The sequence below is a fragment of the Coenobita brevimanus genome, chromosome 38 (genome assembly GCF_032717465.1).
Source record: "Coenobita brevimanus isolate Jiangsu-jjx chromosome 38, ASM3271746v2, whole genome shotgun sequence".
Taxonomy (NCBI): Eukaryota; Metazoa; Arthropoda; class Malacostraca; order Decapoda; family Coenobitidae; genus Coenobita; species Coenobita brevimanus.
Window position 1 is genome coordinate 3,395,001 of NC_136991.1, and position 7,500 is coordinate 3,402,500.

A 7,500-nucleotide genomic window follows, 5' to 3' on the forward strand; every position below is an offset into this window, starting at 1 on the left:
GACGAAATCGGCAGGAGGTAACGAGATTCAGAGATCATCGTACTGAAGGGGTTAAGAAATATACGGTGCCAGTGAAGATGAAGAAGAGGGAGGAGGAAAGAAGAAGAGGGAGGAGGAAAGAAAAAGAAGGAGGAGAAATGAAGAAGAGGGAGGAAGAAAGGAGAAGAGGAAGGAGAAAAGAAGAAGAGGGAGGAGGAAAGAAGGAGAGCGAGGAGAAAAGAAGAAGAGGGAGGAGAAATGAAGAATAGGGAGGGAGTAAAGAAGAAGAGGGAGGAGAAAAGAAGAAGAGGGAGGAGGAAAGAAGAAGAGGGAGGAGAAAAGAAGAGGGAGGAAGAAAGAAGAAGAGGGAGGAGAAAAGAAGAAGAGGGAGGAGAAAAGAAGAAGAGGGAGGAGAAAAGAAGAAGAGGGAGGAGAAAAGAAGAAGAGGGAGGAGGAAAGAAGAAGAGGGAGGAGGAAAGAAGAAGAGAGAGGAGGAAAGAAGAAGAGAGAGGAGGAAAGAAGAAGAGAGAGGAGGAAAGAAGAAGAGAGAGGAGGAAAGAAGAAGAGAGAGGAGGAAAGGAGAAGAGGAAGGAGAAAAGAAGGAGAGGGAGGAGGAAAGAAGGAGAGGAAGGAATAAAGACCAATCGTAAACAATAAAGGGGAAAGGGACTACGAAAAATAAAGTTACGGTAGGGAGAATGAACTAAGGAAAGGCGAGAAAAAAAAGACATTACAAAGAAAATAAATCAGGAATAAAAAAAAGACAAGAAAACAAGAAGGAATACGGAGAATATAACTAAAAAAGAAAAAAATGAAGAAAAGGGATATAGAAAATGGAGGAGAAAATGGGAGGAGGGAAAAAATAGTAATAAGGAAAACGAATGAAAAAGAAAATGAAAATAATGAGACGAAAAAGGAAAAGAGAAAGAATAATAATAAAAAAAAAAGACTTAAATGCTTACGGAAAGAGGAAGAGGAGGTGATGGAGGGAGGAAGGTAATGAAGAGGAAATGAAGAGGAGGTTAGAAGAGGTTTAAGGAAGAGGATAATGATGATGACAAGTAGATATGGCACGGACCCTGCAGCCTACTCTCTCTCTCTCTCTCTGCTAGGCTTTCCAATACTTTCTTCTATCTTTGTTTTTAATTCACCCCTCCCACATCTCGCTCCCTCTCTCTCTCTCTCTCTCTCTCTCTCACACACACACACACACACACACACAGAGGAGAATTTCAATATTATTCACCACACACCCAACCTGAATAAAATCGTCGAGAGAGAGAGAGAGAGAGAGAGAGAGAGAGCAACGTTATTTACTACACCATTACCATACAGTTAGGACTCACAATCAGATGAAAGAAATCGCTTGTCGGCAGCTAGAATGGAGCGCTAGAGTTGTTTCGACCATGAGAGGGTTAATGGGACGGTATGAACACCCTCACATGTTACAGTACATAAAATATTTTCAGATATTTTTAAAACTGTGTAAAGAAAATATTCCATCAGAGAGCCAAGTATTACACACACACACACACACACACACACACACACACACACACACACACACACAAAACAAAAAACAGCAAACATGTTAAACCGTTTTGGCAAAGTGTAAATCCATCACTGTCTCCTGAACAAACTCGTCTGACATCGGCTAGACTGGAGTACAAGAGTTATACCGGGCATTAGAGGGGTACTTGAGCTTCCTCGTCCGTAGTCACGCAACAAGGAGTCTTTTGTCTCTCTCGCTCATTACCCTGTCTGTCTCAAAAAAAAAAAAGGAAAAAAAGAAAAAGAAAAAAACTTGGTAGGAATTTATATGGCCTGGGATTTTTTTTTTCTGATTTTTTTTCCTCCTCAAATACTATAGGATTTTGGAGGGTAATTTTATCCTTGCCTTCACCTCAAAACACACACACACACACACACACACACACACACACACACACATAGAAAAAAACAAAGGGAAGGAAAATATATGGACAATACATCTCTTTAATGGCTTCAGTTTGGGGGTTATCTCTGTGGTCATTATTTTATTTTTTTTCTGCATTCCTTCTTTTAGTTGGCTGGGTTTTGCTATTTTCTATTTCTATTTCTATTTTCTATTTCTATATTTCCTATTTTCTGTTTCTGTTTCTATGTCGTATTTTCTATGTCTATTTCTATTTTTGTTTTCTATTTCCTATTTTCTAATTGTTTGTATGTCCTATTTTCTATATCTGATTTTTATTTCTATTTCTATTTCTGTATTTCCTATTTTCTGTTTCTGTTTCTGTCCCAGTTTCTATTTCCATTTTTATTTTCTATTTCTATTTCTATCTCTATATTTCCTATTTTCTGTTTGTTTCTATGTCCTATTTTCTATTTGATTTCTATTTCTATTTTCTATTATACTCCTATTTTCTATTTATTTCTATTTTCTTATCTATTTTCCATTTTCTATTTTCTATTTCCCATGTTCTGATTGTTTTACGTCCATTTCTATTTTCTATTTCCATTTGTTTCTGTTTTTATTTGTTTCCCATTTTTTATTTGTTTTCTATTTTCTATTTTCTATTTCTGTTTTCTATTTCTATTTCTATTTCCATTTTATTTTCCATTTATATTTCTTTTCCTATTTTCTGCTTTCCTTTTCTATTTCTGTTTCTATTTCCCATCTTCTATTTCTACATGCTATTTCTTTTTCTATTTTTTCAATTTTCCATTTTTCTGTTTTTCCTGTTTTTCTTCGTCTGACTTCCTTGGGTTATTTTGATTTTGATTTTTTACTCTTTATTGCTCTGTGATTTTTTTTCTTTCTCTATACAGGGTTAATTCTGTGCCATTTCCTTGCATTAAATAAAAAATAAATAAATAAATAACTAAAGTAAAGGAACATTCTAGGTCTTTTTAAAGCTCACTCTCTTCTCTTTATTAATCATTGCTTGTTTTAATCCTGCATTATTACTCTTTACTGCCCTTTCCTTATTTTTATTTATTTATTTATTTATTATTATTTCCTTATTTTTATTTATTTATTTCATTTATTTTTCTCTTTTACTAATACCTTAGGAAATAAAAATAAAGTAAATTAAAAAGGAAAAAATAAGATTGACCCTCTCTTACCCCAAACTCTCTCTCTCTCTCTCTCTCTCTCTCTCTACTAATCCTTTCTTTTCCTTCTCATCTTCACTCAGCATCTCCTCTCCCTATTTCCTCCTCCGCTACCTACCTCTCCTCCTCCTCCTCCTCCTCCTGCCCTTAACCACCATTTCTTCCTCTCCTTCTCGTCCTCCTCTTCCTCTTCCTCCTCCTCCTCCTCCTCCTGATCAATCTCCCTCATGTAATATCTGTCACTGAATAAAAATAAATGATCATACTGTTTGATGAATGAATTGCAGAGACGAGGGAGCGGGGCGTGAATGAGAGAGAGAGAGAGAGAGAGAGAGAGAGAGAGAGAGAGAGAGATTAAATGTTACTCTTAATAATACACACCATGCTTTTGTAAGAGGGAATGTCAGCAGCTAAAAATCCAGGGAAGGAGTGAATTATGGAGCGATGGACCCAGCACTCCAGCCTCTGTGTTAATAATGGAAGGGTTTTGATGTGAGAGATATAGCGAGTTGGATATGTTAGTGTATAATGTATGGAGCTGATCTGACCTGTTATCATTCTTAAAGTTTTCCGTACGTATGGCAGTGGTGATAATGATAATAATAATGAAACTAATGATGATGAATATTATTTCTGCTGTTATTATTACTGTTACTGTATTATTATTATTATTATTATTATTATTATTATTATTATTATTATTATCAATAGCAGCAGCAGCACCAGTGGTAGTAGTTGTAGTAGTAGTAGTAAATTATTGTAGTAACTGCCACCCTTTGCGGGATTAGGGCGTCGGGCTATAGATAGATAGATCATAGCAATACTACTACTACTGCTACTACTACCGGTACTACTACCACTACTACTGCTACTACTACATCAACAACAAGAACTACTACTACTACTACTACTACTAAATAATAATAATAATAATAATAATAATAATAATAATAATAATAATAATAAATAATAATAATAATAATAATAATAATATACTTCCAAACTACCAAACCGTCATCATCATCATCACCATCATCACCACCACCATCATCATCACAATCATCACCACCACCACCATCATCATCATCATCATCATCATCATCATCATCGCTCCTCTTTTCCCACCTAAGGATGAGATGAAGTTAGCTCATATACACCAGATTATAAAAATCTCACCAGATAGATCACGAGATGAGGAACGAAAGAAAGAAAAATCAGTCCATTAAATATTGACGCAGGCCTCCTCATCCCTCCCTTGCCTCCCAGATATTTACGTTCGAGTCTCTTTTAATATCGTTCGTTTTTTTTTTCTTATTGATAATTTTGGTCTTGATGAGGCTTGGATGTTTTTGTGTGGGGCTGATTATGTGGAGAGAGAGAGAGAGAGAGAGAGAGAGAGGGGGGGGGGAATTCAATAAAGTCTGTGTGTGTGTGTGTGTGTGTGTGTGTGTGTGTGTGTGTGTGTGTGTGTGTGTGTGTGTGTGTGTGTGTGTGTGTGTGTGTGTGTGTGTGTGTGTGTATCAGAACACTGTGCAATTCAAAGAGTATGCTGCACATGACTCAAAGATATACTGATATACACAGAGAGAATAAAGAAATTCTCTCTGTCTGTCTGTCTGTCTGTCTGTCTGTCTCTCTCTCTCTCTCTCTCTCTGTCTCTCTCTCTCTCTCTCTCTCTCTCTCTCTCTCTCTCGTTTTTCTCTGCGTGTGATAGAATTTGGCTGCCTGCCTTGTAAAATCAGATTAGCTTTTTCCCCAACTCGTGTGTATTTGGTGAAGAGAGAAAGGCCATTTTAAAATAGTGGCCGCTTGGGAGCCTCGTTTTCTTTGCCTTCATTTGTTGTTGTTGCTGTTGTCGCTGTTGTTGTTGTTGTTGCTGTTGTCGCTGTTGTTGTTGTTGTTGCTGTTGTCGCTGTTGTTGTTGTTGTTGCTGTTGTTGTTGTTGTTGCTGTTGTCGCTGTTGTTGCTGTTGTCGCTGTTGTTGTTGTTGTTATTGTTGTTTGTGGTATTTCTACTTCTTTCATTTGGTTTTCTCTTTTTTTTGCTTCTAGTTCTTTTTTTTTTCCTCTTTTTTTTGTCATTTTTTGCACTTCCTCTTCCTCCTCCTCCTCTTTTTCTTTTCCATCTTCCTTTCCTCCTCCTCATTATCTTCTTCTTCTTCTTCTTCCTCCTCCTCCTCCTCCTCCTCCTCCTCCTCTTCTTCTTCTTCTTCTTCTTCTTCTCGAATATGATGGTATGATTATAGAAATGATGATGATGATGATGAACTTCCTTTTTGTCTATCATTCCCTTCATCATCAAAACAGCCATTACTAACACCACCACGATCTTCATTATCATTATTATTATCAAAATTATTATTATTATCAAAACAAACAGTAAGAAACACCGTAAAAGTGGTAGAGAATATGTTACAGAGAGAGAGAGAGAGAGAGAGAGAGAGCTATCTTTAAAAACCAGGAGTGGATTTCTATGTTGCATTTCAAATCCAATATCCTATTTTTTCCTTCCGATCTGGCTTTTGCTGGGAGCTTTCTCTCTCTCTCTCTCTCACTCTCTCTCTCACACACACACACACACACACACACACACACACACACACACACACACACACACACACCGCGTCAATAGTCCGGGTCTCGGATATATAGGGCATTGGAAGGCCTTTTGACAGACGGTTGTGGTTTCGGATTGCTTACTATTGAGGCTATTATGATTATATGATTGGGGAGGGGAGGGGAGGGGAGGGGAGGGAGGGGGAGGAGAGATTAGGGAAAAAAGGAAAGGGAAGGGGAAGGGGAAATGGGAGAAGAAAGGAAGGAAGGGGAGAAATAGAAGGGAAAGAGATGGGGAAGGATGGCAGAAGAAAATGATATGGAAGGAAGGAAGAAAGAAAGGAAACAGGGAGAAAAAAAGAAAGGATGGAATGAAGGGAGTAGGAGAATGAATGAATGAATGAATGAATGAATAAATGAATGAATGAAGGAAGGAAGGATTAAATAAAAAGGGAGAAGGAAAGGGAGGAATGTGTGAGGATAAGAGAGGATGATAGAGTGAAAGTGATGCGAGAGGGAGGGGGAAAGGAAGGAGGGAAAAAGGGGGGAGGAAGGAAAGATATGGAAGAGTAGAAGCCTGGCGTTGTAAGGAAGGGAAGAAAAGGTGGAGGGAAGGAACGGGAAGAGGGAAGGAGGAGGGGGAGGAGGAGGGGTAGAGGAGAGGAGGGTTAGGAGATATACAGTAGGAGAAGGAAAAGAGGGAAGGAGACAGAAGAAAGGGAGTTAAAGGGAAAAAGGAAGGAAAGGAGAGAGGAAGCGATGAAAGCAGTGAGAAACACAGAGTAAGGAGGAGAGGAAGAAAGAAAAATGTAAGGAAGGAAGGAAGGATAAAAGGAAGGATTAAAAGATGGACGGAAGGAAGGATGTATGGAAAGAATGATGGAAAGAAGGAAGGATGAATGGACAGATGGATGAAAGCAAGGAAGAGAAAATAAAAGAGGGAATGGAAAGGGAAGGGGAAAATATGAAATGGAAAGAAGAGAGAGAGAGAGAGAGAGAGAGAGAGAGAGAGAGAGAGGCAAACAAAAGAAAGGGGAGCCTATTCTTCCTTTCTTCTCTTCTTTTGCTCTTTCCTGCCTTTTGTTTGGGTTTGAGGTGATGGTGTAAGGTTCTCTCTCTCTCTCTCTCTCTCTCTCTCTCTCTCTCTCTCTCTCTCTCTCCTGCTAGTCTTACTGTTTTTTTTTGCTAATTAGTCAACCACTGGACAATTTTTCTTTTTATTTTTTCATCTCGGCAAAACCTTACAATTATCTATCTATCTATCTATCCATCTCAATCCATCTATGTATCTATATCTATCCATCTGCCTCTATCTATCTATATATACTTACAAATTTACATCATTATTCCTCGCATGAAAACTACACATCTGAATATTACTGGATCGAGGATGTGAAATTTCTCCGTTCACATATCACGCTCCCTCACATATCTCTCTCCCCTCCCCTCCCCTCCCCTCCCCTCCCCTCCCCCCTTTCCCCTCCCCTCCCCCTCCCCCCTCCCTTCACTGGTCGCCCTCTAATATCAGCTTTCCCCTACTCCTACCTACCTCTCCTCTCTCCTTACTTCCTCTCCCTCTTTCTTCTATCTATCCCTCTATCTATCCATCTATCTATCTAGAGAGGCTATAAAATCAAATAACACGAATATCCTTCCCTTTCCCCTCCTCCTCCTTATCTCCTCCCCCTCCCTCCCCTCCTCCTCCTTATCTCCTCTCCCTCCCCCTCCCCTCCCCCCTTATTCCCCTCCCTCCCCCGCCTATCACTTACCATGAACACACTCGTAAATTGGACCTCGTGTGTGTGTGTGTGTGTGTGTGTGTAGATCAATGGTGACACACACATCAGTTCTCCTTTAATAAATGAAGATA